Source organism: Pelophylax lessonae (genome assembly GCF_965119305.1).
Source record: "Pelophylax lessonae genome assembly, chromosome: 1".
NCBI lineage: Eukaryota > Metazoa > Chordata > Amphibia > Anura > Ranidae > Pelophylax > Pelophylax lessonae.
The window spans coordinates 426,519,920-426,534,509 of NC_138768.1; the positions used below are offsets into that span (position 1 = coordinate 426,519,920).

At 42.8% G+C, this 14,590-nt stretch overlaps 1 protein-coding gene across 3 annotated transcripts in view; it reads right to left on the minus strand.

Annotated features, from left to right (window-relative positions):
• The window catches only part of SVEP1 (sushi, von Willebrand factor type A, EGF and pentraxin domain containing 1), a 573,162-nt gene that overhangs the window by 359,637 nt on the left and 198,935 nt on the right, over positions 1–14,590 (minus strand). The gene's annotated exons all lie outside the window — the stretch shown is intronic.

Sequence of the window (14,590 nt, forward strand, 5' to 3'; positions counted from 1 at the left end):
GGCACTGAAGGGCACAGAAAGGTGCGAATAATCGGCACTTATGGGCACTAATAGCTGGCACTGATGGGCACTGGTAGGTGGCACTGATAGATGAAACTGATGAGGAGGCACTGATGGCCGTTGACTGGCAGCACTGATGGACATTGTTGGGATTGCACTGATAATCAGGACACTGCTAATTAGTGCCCTGATTATCAGTGCCGATGTCCCTTTCACACAAGCTGGTTATCGGATCTCCTCCCACTGACAGGAAAGGAATGCCAACAACCGGCTTGTGTTTACATTGTGATTAGCTGTGATTGGATACAGCTGATCACGTAGCAAAGAGCTGCTGATTGGCTTATTTACCCCAATCTGTGATCAGCTATGTCCAGAGGACGCATCGATCACAGAGCACGCTACAGCGGGCAGGTTTATGAGAGGACATCTCAGCAGCCAGTAGATCATTTCATGTAATCAATCATCACCTGATGCTTGTTGCAGGCTGTGTATATAAACCCTGTCCATGCTCTTTATTCCTGCCTCCGTGTTCTCTCCATGTGCCCCTGACCTGCGATCCTGTATGCGGACCCTGATCCCGACCCTGCAGCCTGATCCCTTTCAGTGACCTTTGCTCTTTTTCTATTACGCTTGCATTCCCCATTTGCTGTATATATTTGGTTTAGGCAGTTGTTCCTTGTGTGTGTCACTATTTTTTTTGGTTTCTGGTTTGTTTTACTCAGTTTGGTATTTTGGAGGTGCGTTTCCGTTTATGTTGTTCACTCATCTTTTAAATAAATTATATTATTTTACACTGTATTTGTGCTTGACATTTTCTGTGGCAGTCCGCACATTTCTGATCACACCAGCAGCTGACAATCCTATTGGGTAGATTTCCCTTAAAGTGACACTAAACTCTGCTTTAAAAAAATACATTCCATTCAAGTATACATTCTTAACTCAAAAAATACCTTCTTTTGCTCTTAGCCTCCTCCAAATCTCAAAATTGCTTTTTTTTTTGCAGCTGTGATCTGACTTCCTGTTAGAGGGTGGCTATGTTCGTTCTCCATAATCTCACTGTAAGTAGGAGCATAGGTACCCTCTCTTTCTAACTCTGGAGACAGACTATGGACGATGGGATGCGTAGTACACACAGAACTGTGCACATGACTAATGACTCGTTTCGAAGAAACAGAAGTGAGGGGAGGAAAAAAAAAAAGTTTGGGAGCTCACAAAAAGGCAGAAAAAAACATTGTAAGGCCCCTTTCACACGGGCGGTTATTGTGCCGCTGGTAAAACCATGTTTTGTTATTTTGAGATTCCAACACTCCTGGCACAAAGACTATTCACATTTGTACATTGCGATTATGTGCGATTACATGCGGCTGTGTTTAACTGCGGTAGTACATTCTTGCCTTTTACTTAGCAACTGTTTACCTATTTTTTTCTTTGTACTGCGATTAAAGCCCCGTACACACGATAAGAAAATCTGAAGTGAAATTTCGTCCGACGACCGATCTGCCGATTTTCGGATTGTTAGTATGGTGCTTTCGACAGCCGACTCCGACTTTTCGGCTGAGAAAATCCTGATGTGCAGGCTATAAAATTTTTGTCGACCATCAAAACACGTCCGATTTTCCTCTCATTAGTACAGTTCTCGACGGAAAAAAATCTTAAGAGCAAGACTAGGCATGCTCAGAGACGAAAGAACACATACAAAGCAATCCAACACATGAAATCACTTCTGAAGTAGAATTCTGTCGTACGGGAAAATTTGTATGAAAATAAGCTCTTCACTTTCCACATCAGGCCAGCATGCCACAAAAAAACGGACGACAGATCGTTCGATAATCTGATCGTGTGTACGGTGCTTAACTGTGTTTATATACAGATAACTGTGGTGCATCACTCCTGGACGCTGTCAACTTTATTTTTCCTTAGGCCCCTTTCACACATACGGTCTGTTTTTCATCCATCCATTGACGGATGAAAAATGGACATCAATGCATCTCTATGGAAAAACGGATGTAAATGGACGATCATTCATTTACATCAGTTTACATCCGCTTCCATCATCATCCGTTTTTTGAAACTGATCAAAGCTCTATTTTTCTTCTGTTATAAAAACAGTTTGGACGAAACTGATTAAAAAAAAACTGTTGATCACTGGTGGAAAACGGATGAAAAACTGATGACCACTGATTATCACTGATGAAAAACTGATGACCGCTGATGACCGCTGATAAAAAAACTGATTGATGATCACTGATAAAAACCTGATGAAAAATTGATGATCACTGATGAAAGAATGGATGAAAAACTGATGGCCACTGATGACAGCTGATGAAAAACTGATGACCACTGATGAAAAGCTGATGATCACTGATGAAAAACTGATTTGAGGATCACTGATTAAAACCTGATTAAAAACTTATGATAACTGATGAAAAACTGATGATCACTGATGAAAACCTGATGAATGATGATCACTGATGAAAACCTGATGGAAAAACGGATGATCACTGATGAAAAACGGATGATCACTGATGAAAAACTGATGATTACTGATGAAAACCTGATGGAAAACTGATGATCACTGATGAAAAACTGATGATCACTGATGAAAAACTGATGATCACTGATGAAAACGATTAAAAACTGATGATCACTGATGAAAACGATTAAAAACAGATGATCACTGATGAAAAACTGATGAATCGATCCGCCCTGAGCAGCATGGATCCGCCTACGGAGGCGGACCGTGTGAAAGAGCCCTTAGACAGAAGTCCCCATTAAAAAGAATTTCCATATATTTTTATTTCAGTGTCAGCTCCCCAAAATGTTTTCCTTTGATATCAGCCACTGTGGTAATAGTCAGTAAGACAGAGAGAGGGGGTAACTCTTCCCAGAAAAAAACCTTCTACACTCTTTTCAAAATGAAAACAAATTGGCTTCCAAAGCACTTTAATTAAGTGGTGTTTCTAGTTGCAAATTTAAAAATAATGTTTTTATTTAGAACACTGGCTACTGGAATTTTTTCTCGCTATATCTTTAAGAGAACTTTCAGAACCATTGTATACTGTACTTTTTTTTTTTTAATCTGATACACAGAAAGATTCGCTCTAATGAGTACATAACTGCATATATTTTTATTTCTGTGTGGAATTAGGCTTTACGCTAGATTCAGTCTATTTAGTGCATTTAAATATTATGTTTACGTTACTGTGTTAACCCCCTGCAATAATTTTAAACCACTCATACTCCACATATATACTCTTATAAACTCCATTTAACCGTAACAGTTCTGATTTTATTTTATTTTTTTGTCTATTTCTAAAACTAAAATATAAGACATAATAAAAGACGAAAAAAAAAAAAAAAAAACCTCATACATTATGTCTAGCACAAAAAAAAAAGCATTGTTATATCACTATACTGTAGTGTACAGCTCACATTATGTTGATTTAAAACACCATTTACATTTACAGTACAAGTCAATGTGTTCTATAATAAGCCGTGTATATGCATGAGGATGTTTCCCCATTAGAAGTCTGCTTTATAGGTATCTTTAAAAGACTTTAAAAAAAGGTAATGGGAAAATATTACAGTAACTATTTTCTAAAGCTAGCTTTTATTAGCCAAGTCCCATCAAAAAATTGGTATATAAAGTGAACTTGAAAGTCAAACAGTCATTACAGGGTTTTGATAGGTAACTAGTCCACAAAAAAATCTTAAAAGAATACATACAGTTGTGTTCAAAATTATTCAACCCCCAATGCTGTAAAGGGTTTTAGGGAATTTAGTGTACATTTGTAATTGTATTCAGAATGAAATCCTACAAGGACTTCTTAAAGAACCATATGCAACTAAAATGACATCAATTGGCTTTGTAATACAGTAGTAAATGTTTCTTTTGTGAATTCTTCATTGACACAATTATTCAACCCCTTAAAGACTACCACTCTGAAGAACAGAGGTTCATTGAAGTGTTTTCAATCAGGTATTGAAAACACCTGTGGATATCAGGGAGCAGCAATAAAGCCTAATAAGCACCAATTAGGCAGCTTTAAAATGACTGTGATACTCAGCTCCTTCTAGACATTTACTGGTGTGGTTACAAACATGGTGAAGTCAAGAGAATGGTCCAGGAAGACAAGAGAAGAGGTGATTACTCTTCACAGGAAGGGCAATGGCTATAAGAAGATTGCAAAGATGTTAAACATACCAAGAGACACCATAGGAAGCATCATTCACAAATTCAAGGCAAAGGGCACTGTTGAAACGCTACCTGGTCGTGGCAGAAAGAAGATGCTGACTTCGACTGCTGTGTGCTACCTGAAGCGTAGAGTGGAGAAAAGTCCCCGTGTGACTGCTGAGGAACTGAGAAAAGATTTGTCAGATGTGGGTACTGAAGTTTCTGCTCAGACAATACGGTGCACACTGCGTAATGAAGGCTTCCATGCCAGAACTCCCAGGCCCACCCCCTTGCTGTCTCCAAAGAATAAGAAGAGTGGACTGCAGTATGCCAGAAGTCATGTGGACAAACCACAGAAGTTTTGGGATAGTGTTCTGTGGACTGATGAAACAAAATTAGAACTGTTTGGGCCCATGGATCAACGCTATGTTTGGAGGAGGCCTATGAAGAAAAGAACACCTTGCCTACTGTGAAGCATGGCGGGGGGTCAATCATGCTTTGGGGCTGTTTTGCTTCTGCAGGTACAGGGAAGCTTCAGCGTGTGCAAGGTACCATAAATTCTCTTCAGTACCAGGAGATATTGGATGACAATGTGAGGCAGTCCGTCACAAACCTGAGGCTTGGGAGACGTTGGACCTTTCAACAGGACAATGATCCCAAGCATACCTCCAAGTCCACTAGAGCATGGTTGTAGATTAAAGGCTGGAACATTTTGGAGTGGCCATCACAGTCACCAGACTTAAATCCGATTAAGAACCTCTGGTGGGACTTAAAGAAAGCAGTTGCAGTGCACAAGCCTAAGAATGTGACTGAACTGGAGGCTTTTGCCCATGAAGAATGGGCGAAGATACCCGTAGATCGCTGCAAGACACTTGTGTCAAGCTATGCTTCACGTTTAAAAGCTGTTATAACTGTAAAAGGATGTTGTACTAAGTACTAAGATTGAATGTCACTTGGGGGTTGAATAAAACTGATAATGATGTGAGCACAGAAAAGACATTTGTGGTTATTTCATTATAAATGTTATGTTATATTTGTCTGACCTACACGTGCCTCTTTGATTTAATTGTAAGCAGGATGACTGAATGATCAAAATCAATGTCAAACTGGCCAAAACAATCAATTTCAGTGGGGGTTGAATAATTTTGAACACAACTGTACCAATTTAGCTTACCCAGAAAATACAGTACACCTTCACTGTTTAAACAATTGCTTTGCAAAAGCAAGGGCTAATAAACAGTAGTGGTTTCAGTGTTATAATTACATATACACTGTATTACCAAAAGTATTGGAGCGCCTGCCTTTACACGCACATGAACTTTAACACAACAGACTTTGACTGTATGGTTCAGTATTGAGTTGGCTCACCCATTGCAGTTATAACAGCTTCAACTTTTCAAGGAAGGCTATCCACAAGGTTTAGGAGTGTGTCTATGGGAATGTTTAACCATTCTTCCAGAAGCGCATTTGTGAGGTCAGGCACTGATGTTGGATAAGAAGGCCTGGCTCGCAGTATGCACTCTAATTCATCCCAAAGGTGTTCTATCAGGTTGAGGTCAGGACTCTGTGCAGGTCAGTCGAGTTCCTCCTCCCCAAACTCACTCATCTGTGTCTTTATGAACCTTGCTTTGTGCACTGGTCTATATCATTTGGTGGAGAGGAGATTATGGTGTGGGGTTGTTTTTCAGGGGTTGGGCTTGACCCCTTAGTTTCAGTGAAGGGAACTCTTAAGGCGTCAGCATACCAATACATTTTGGACAATTTAATGCTACCAACTTTGTGGGAACAGTTTGGGGATGGCCCCTTCCTGTTCCAACATGACTGCGCTCAAGCGCACAAAGCAAAGGTCCATAAAGACATGGATGAGTGAGTTTGTTGTGGAGAAACTTGACTGACCTGCACAGAGCCCTGATCTCAACCGGATAGAACATCTTTGGGATGAATTAGAGCGCAGACTGTGAGCCAGGCCTTCTCGTCCAACATCAGTGCCTGACCTCACAAATGTGTTTCTGGAAGAATGGTCAAACATTCCCATAGACACACTCCTAAACCTTGTGGATAGCCTTCCCAGAAGAGTTGAAGCTGTTATAGCAGCAAAGGATGGGCCAACACAATATTGAACCCTACAGACTAAGACTGGGGTGCCATTAAAGTTCATGTGCGTGTATAGGCAGGAGTCCCAATACTTTTGGTAATATAGTGTACTTGTACAGCATGTTTTGCATTAGTTTGCATATTTCACTATGCATTCATATAACTGAATAAGAAATATGTGCTGTTTAAGGGTTTGGTGTGAGGCCAGATATGGGTATACATGCGGCAAAATGTGGAAATTTGGTACATGTGTATCCCTGTCTGTTCCACTGAAGTCTAACAATGGGCATCAGTTGACCTCTCCTGCTGGAAGACCAGCATTTGATCAGTGCATGTAGCCAATAGCTGCAACGTTGATCTGTGTATTCTGATGGGAGAGGGGGATCCCGCAGTCAGAATACAATAGTGCAGCAGGGGAGATCCAGGAATGCAGGAATCTGTGAGGGTTTTTTTTTCTTTTTCAACCCATTGGCTTAAAGTTTGGCCAAACACAAATAAAGATAAAATGTCACTTTATTAGCCTGTTATGGACCGCCCCACGCAGATATACTGTGGCAGGGCGGCCCTCCTGCACGAAATCCTCTACCTGTACTGGATTGTATCTGTGATTGGACACAGCGGGAGCCAATCAGTGGGTCCGGCGGAGTCGATGTCCACTGGGTCACGTCAATCGTTGTCAGGAGAGGGGAAAGATGGAGATCTTGTTTTCCTGCTAAGCAGGAACGTGGATCTCTGTCTTTCCCCAGTCAAAGAATCCCCCACACAGTTAGAAAGCACTCGCTAGGAGCACAGTTAGTCTTTTGACTGCCCCTTAACCCCTTCCCAGCCAGTGTCACTGGTCCCCAAAAAGCGTCACTTAGTGTCAGATTTGTCTGCCATAATATCGCAGTCCCACTAAAAATCGCTGATCACCGCCATTACTACTGTATTTTCTGGCGTATAAGACTACTTTTGAACCTCAAAAAAATCCCCTAAAAATGGGGGGTCGTCTTATACGCCGAGTATAATATCTCCAAGGTAACCTAAGTATAAGTATTGCCGGTAGATGAAAATTAGGGGGGTCGTCTTATACGCCCAGTCGTCTTATACGCCGGAAAATCCGTTGGTAAAAAAAAAAATATAAAAATTCAATAAATCTATCCCATATTTTGTAGACGCTATAACCTTTGTGCAGTTTGGTAATTAAAAAAAAAAAGGGTGCCTGCCCTTAGTGGTGTTTGCTTTTAGACCAGTATGTTAAGCAGGCCATACACGATGCAAATTTTGTGAATTCAAGCGATTTTCGTATCTTTAGTGTGGTATGTGCACCATGCGATTTTCGTACGACAGCAAAAATTCACATATCCAACATGGTGGGTTTTTCTGAGAAAATTGTCCAAATTTCGTATCATTAGTGGTTGAGTCGTGCGATTCCACAGAACAACACAAAACTGCGTATGATTCAGAAAAGATCGACCCGGAAGGAAAATAAAAAGAATAACAACACGTACGAGTGTTCGTCAGAAAAAACGTAATACATCAAATATTATAGGTTACAGCAAACTCTGCTGAGAGGCTGCGACGAATGATTGTTCTGTTCGCAAATGCCGCAGCCCGATTTTTAACTGTAGGGGGGAGTGCCCAGTGGAGGTGTGGTTAAAAGGTCAAGACAACATTGCATCACTTCCTATACTGGCACAAGAAAATAGTGTTTGGTCGTACGATTTTCGGATCACATTGATGGTACACTCGCATGATGTGCACGAGTGCCGCTTGCGTTTATCGCACGATAAATCGTTCGAAATTCGCATCGTGTATGGCCTGCTTTAGTTGCTGACCCTTTTTATACAGTACTAATCCTAAAAGCCTCTTGAACTGTGAGCTTGGTGATTTATTCCATGCATTTATTCCATTTGCAATCTATTTCATCATTTCAGTAGGTTTCAGTGAATAGCAGTGCAACATTAGGTGTATTTTAAGCATCTGTTAGCTATCTTTTATCAGTACAAATGAAAGTTCAAACTATCCACCAGTTCTTGTACAATGGAATTTTGTATTATTGACCTTTTCTTTATAATTCTGTTATTTTGCCAAATATGCTACAGGACCTTCATTACATCTCAAAATCATAATATATTTTGTACAACAAAATGGGAGTACCAGTGCTTTTGGATAACAGTATTTGAACTTATCATTATTCGTTTTAGTAAGATAAGAAACTAATATATTGACTTAATGCACAATGTAATTCAAATGAAATCCATTTTATTGTATTATTATATCATTCTTTATTATCGGGATTTTGCTCTGATGTGTATCTCATTAGTGTAAGAATATTGAATCGCAGAAGAAGCTGCAGACATTCCTTCACCAGGAGCATTCAATGGTTCCCCATGTGACACTTAGAGCATTGTTCCCCCTTCCTTTCATCCTATATAAATTGAACCCAGCCACTTCATAAATCAGAGACTGATTGGAAAAGTTATTTCTGTCCCCTCTATTTTGTCTTACTAATAAGTTTCCATCTGTAATGAGTGCCTTATGACTCAACTATTCCTACTAGACTCAAATACAGAGAAGTGGGGTGGAGTTGTTAAGTGCTAAATAGACTTGGGAAGTGACTTTATCTGTTCCCGTCTCCACCATGTGCTTGTTAAAAAAAAAAAAAAAATGGAAGAATTGATCACGTGCAAATCTGTGTATCCATCTAAGGTGTCACCTAAGAGAAACCTTTCACACGACCGCATAATAATTGCTCTAGGAGCCATAACATCTTTTAGGGCTACTAAGAAGTCTAGAGCTAATGAGTTTGGTACCACACTAGAGACACATTCTATGGAATTACCCTTAGGCAGGCCACAGATGACGTGGTTTTCTTAAGTAAAATCACTCGACTTTGTTGATGGGGGAATGCCTCCCGCTGAGCTATTGTGGAGAACACACTGATTCTTGCTAGCAGCTATGGCTGCTGGTAAAATTCAGACATGCTGGTTGTAGCCAAATCAACTGATGGATCAACTTGGGTACAATCAGCCTGAAAATATGTATATAAAACCCGCGCCCTTATAGCAGCGAACTCATACAGCTGGATGTATAAAAAGAAAATGATAAAATGGGAGTCGCGCTCAATATAGAACAGTCAATATATCACATGGATGGTGAGCAGCAATAGCTGAGAATCCCATCTCAGCCTCATTCAGCCTTGATGCATATACAGTTCATGAAAATGCATGGTGAATCTCCACCCTGGTGTGAAATGCAGACGGACACTTGTGAAGCCCTTCACCACATATAGCCTCTTACCAGAGAGAGACGAGACATACACAGTAAGTAGTTGGAGGACTACTTCGCCTGTATTCAGCAAATCAACTCCGGTACGAATCCAATCAAAAGGTGTTCACCAATAGTAGAGATGGACTGACGCTTTAAGGACCCACTCTCAGAGTAAGATATGGAAAAGAAGGCAAAAACGGCCCATAGCGTGATACTGTCTTAAAATTTATTAGGTAAGAGATTCCATTACACTCACCCAAATACAATAGAATCATGCCTGTAGCCATATCATAGGCGGTGGAACGATACAAGATACTTCCGGGTTCCGGGTATGACGGAGTGACGCTCGTTCGGCTCCTCCCCGAAGCTTTTCGTCGAATGGATGTTCTCAAGGGGGCAGCCTAATCAGCCTACCAGCACAATCAGCCTACCCATAGATTAATCGAATCTCGGCTGGTCCCTGCTGAACCAGACGAGATTCGAACCATCTATGGCCTGCTGATCCGATATTATCCCGACAATCAACACTAAACACTGCATATCAGCATCTCTGCTCTTTGAAGAACCTGTCAATTTCCCTGGCTTTCATTCAATATGTACTTAGTTCAAACTGACCTGTGAACGTTTCATTTCCAACTCATTGCCATGTATCCCCTCCTAATAGCTTTTAAATATATCTCGCCACAGTAAAGCTGGGTACACACTATAAGAAAATTGGGTAAAGAATTGTCCGGGTTTTTCTCAAAGTTTCACAGCAAGTCAAAACCGAGGATGGAAGTAATGTACGAAAGTTCTCGTATGACAAATGCTTTTTTGTTGCTGTTAAGTGTTTCTGATCATGTGCAGTCTTTCATATCTGATTTTTCTCATATGAAAACCGCAAAAAAAAAAAAAAAGTACACATTAAATTAACGACTTTAGCCCCAGAGGATTTGGCTGCTCATTGACCATGCCATATTTTGCGATTCGGCACTGCGTTACTTTAACGGACAATTGCATGGTCGTGAAATGCTGTACCCAAATTAAATTGACGTCCTTTTTTTCCCACAAACAGAGCTTTCTTTTGGTGGTATTTGATCACCTGTGTGATTTTTATTTTTTGCGCTATATAAACAAAAAAAGAGCGACAATTTAAAAAACAACAATATTTTTCAATTTTTTTTATATGAAATTCTCAAAAAAAAAAATAAAAATAAAAATGTTTTAACATTTTAGGCCAATTTGTTTTCTGATACATATTTTTGGTAAATATTGGCAATAAGCGTATTTTGATTGGTTTGCGCAAAAGTTGTTGCGTTTACTAACTACGGGAATGATGTATGTAATTTTTATTGTTTTTTTTTTAACTAGTAACGGCGGTGATCTGCGATTTTTTTTTTGCGGGACTGCGACATTGCGGCGGACAGATTGGACCCCTGACTGACATTTTGACACTTTTGGGGGCATTACCACAGTAATCAGTGCTAACAAAATATGCACTGTTACTGTAAAAATGACACTGGCAGGGAAGGGGTTAACTTTACTAGTGATCAAGGGGTAAAGTGTGTCCCTAGGGGCGTGATTCTAACTGTCAAGGGGCGTGGCTAGTGAAGTAACCACAGAGACATGCGATCCTATATAGCAGGATCGCATAGCCTCTGTGCTTACTTCAGGAAGAATGACAGACGGCTGTATTTACATCAGCCGTCTGGCTTTCGGAGCCGTCGGTCACACGCGCTGGCTCCCCAGGGAACGAGCGGGGCGCGCTCGCCCCCTACAGTCTCATGGGCGAGCGACTACTTAGTTCTACTACTAGTTCTATGTCGCTTTGCCTATAAGCGGCAGAGTGCCGCAGTAAATGTACGGTGGGCAGGGCGGAAGTGGTTAAAGTTATTTGTTCTGTTCACGTATGAGAAAAATTCTGGAGTTTGCACTTTTGAAAATTTTTGTTTGGAAAGTTTGAATCAGATGTTGAAATGTGTGTACCCCCACCCATTCATCAAAAAAGTGTAAAAAGTGAATAAAGACACAACAAGAGTTTTTGACAAGATGTAGATCCATCTCAAGCCACCCGCCGCACTGCCAGACCCGAAAAAAAGAAATAAAAAATCTCCACCTGTGACAAAGGCTAACCGCTCACTGCCTGCTCCTCCGTGTGACATTTCTTAAATAGGTAAGGGACGGGGCCACTGGTGGCACCGCCCGCTTGTGGCCTCATTGACTGGTGCATGCTGGGTCCGTGACATCACAGGGGGGCAGTGCCACCCAGTGATGTTGCCGGGTTGCCCCGCCCCTTACCTATTTAGGAAATGTCTGGCGGTGGAGCAGGCAGACGTGTGGATGTCGTGACTGACGTTGGATCTACACCGGGGGGGGGGACGCTGTTTATTTTAATAAAGGAATTGTCAAAAACTGTTAGATGTGTTTTTATTTCTTTCTGACAGTTTTTTTTGGTGAATGGGTAGGGGTACAATGCACCCCATACTCATTCACAATGGGGGGGGCGAGATTTGGGGGCTTCTAGATTCCGATAAGACCCCTGCCCTCAGACCCCCACAACCACAGCTTAGAGTTGTGGGAAAGATCAACCCTCTCCTTAACAACCAGCTATTGTAGGCATTTGTGGTGTAGTTTTACCAAGTCAAATGCACTTGTCAACCCTGCCGCCAGGCCCGGACTGGGACAAAAAATAGGCCCGGGCATTTTAGGCTGAGCAGCCCATTTTTTTTTTTTAAACAAAATGACCAATGATGAACAACTACCGGTTTCTCTATGTTTTTTAGTTATATTTAGCCTGCACACCCATGCTATCCGATTCTGCAAATCGCACTGCGTTTTGAAAACTGATTGCGGGGTGTCGTTAACCTAACATACACTCCGCAATCTGTTTGCATGGACGGGTTGCTATTTAGATGCAGTCCGCATTTGGTGTGAACCCAGTCTAAGAGATAACAGGTAATTTTAGGGTACATTAAAAATATATTACCCAATTTTTGGGTAAAATGTAAAAGATGAGTTTGTGTCAAGTAAATAAATACCCAACATGTCAAACCTTAAGACTATGCATGCCCGAAAATAGCAACACATTTCAGTACCCTATATTTTCCATAGGCAAAGCTATTAAAGATCATAGAGGTCATCAGTTCAGAGTTACCATGAATAATGATCCTATAATTATTGCTCTCATTCCAGTGTGCAGAGTCATATATTACACGTGTAGTAAAATCAAGGTTTTTGTTGACAGGCGCCCCCAAAATATGTATGTAGTTTCGTATGGTGGTGGTGGTATATGGATGACATCAGTAGCAGTGGTGGTAGTGGGGATAGGGATGACATCAGTAGTGGTGGTGGGATAGGGATGACATCAGTAGTGGTGGTGGTAGTGGGGATAGGGGTGACATCAGTAGTGGTGGTGGGATAGGGATGACATCAGTAGTGGTGGTGGTAGTGGGGATAGGGATGACATCAGTAGTGGTGGTGGGATAGGGATGACATCAGTAGTGGTGGTGGGATAGGGATGACATCAGTAGTGGTGGTGGTAGTGGGGATAGGGATGACATCAGTAGTGGTGGTGGTGGGATAGGGATGACATCAGTAGTGGTGGTGGTAGTGGGGATAGGGATGACATCAGTAGTGGTGGTGGTGGGATAGGGATGACATCAGTAGCGGTGGTGGTGGGATAGGGATGACATCAGTAGTGGTGGTGGTAGTGGGGATAGGTATGACATCAGTAGTGGTGGTGGTGGGATAGGGATGACATCAGTAGTGGTGGGATAGGGATGACATCAGTAGTGGTGGTGGTAGTGGGGATAGGGATGACATCAGTAGCAGTGGTGGTGGGGATAGGGATGACATCAGTAGCAGTGGGAATTGGGATGGCATCAGTGGCAGTGGTGGTGGGGATAGGGGTGACATCAGTGGTGGTGGGGGATAGGGGTGACATCAGTGGCAGTGGTGGTGCGAATAGGGGTGACATCAGTGGCAGTGGTGGTGGGGATAGGGGGTGACATCAGTGGCAGTGGTGGTGGGATAGGGGGGACATCAGTGGCAGTGGTGGTGGGGATAGGGGTTACATCAGTGGCAGTGGGAATAGGAATGACATCAGTGGCAGTGGTGGTGGGGATAGGGGTGACATCAGTGGTGGTGGGGGATAGGGGTGACATCAGTGGCAATGGTGGTGCGGATAGGGGTGACATCAGTGGCAGTGGTGGTGGGGATAGGGGGTGACATCAGTGGTGGTGGGGATAGGGGTGACATCAGTGGCAGTGGTGGTGGGATAGGGGGGACATCAGTGGCAGTGGTGGTGGGGATAGGGGTTACATCAGTGGCAGTGGGAATAGGAATGACATCAGTGGTAGTGGTGGTGGGGATAGGGGTTACATCAGTGGCAGTGGGAATAGGGATGACATCAGTGGCGGTGGTGGAGATAGGGATGACATCAGTGGCGGTGGTGGTGGGGATAGCGATAACATCAGTGGTGGGGATAGGGATAACATTAGTGGCGGTGTTGAGGATAGGGATGATATCAGTGGGAATGATGAGGATAGGGGTGACATCAGTGGCAGTGGTGGTAAGGATAGGAATAACATCAGTGGCAGTGGTGGTGGGGATAGGAATGACAATGTCCACTGCCACCGATGTCATCACTATCACCACCACCACCGCTACCGATGTCATCCATATCCCCCCCCCATCACCACTGCCTCATGGGAGGGGGGGAGAGATCAGGCAGAAGGATGGCAGTGGGAGGGATGGGATCAGGCAGAGGGATGTTGATGAAGAGATGGGATCAGGCAGAGGGATGGCCGTGGGAGAGATGGGATCAGACAGAGGGATGGCCGTGGGAGAGATGGGATCAGGCAGAGAGATGGCCGTGGGAGAGATGGGATCAGGCAGAGGGATGGCGGTGGGAGAGATGGGATCAGGCAGAGGGATGGCGGTGGAAGAGATGGGATCAGGCAGAGGGATGGCCGTGGGAGAGAAGGGATCAGGCAGAGTGATGGCGGTCGGAGAGATGGGATGAGGCAGAGTGATGGCGGTCGGAGAGATGGGATCAGGCAGAGTGATGGCGGTCGGAGAGATGGGATCAGG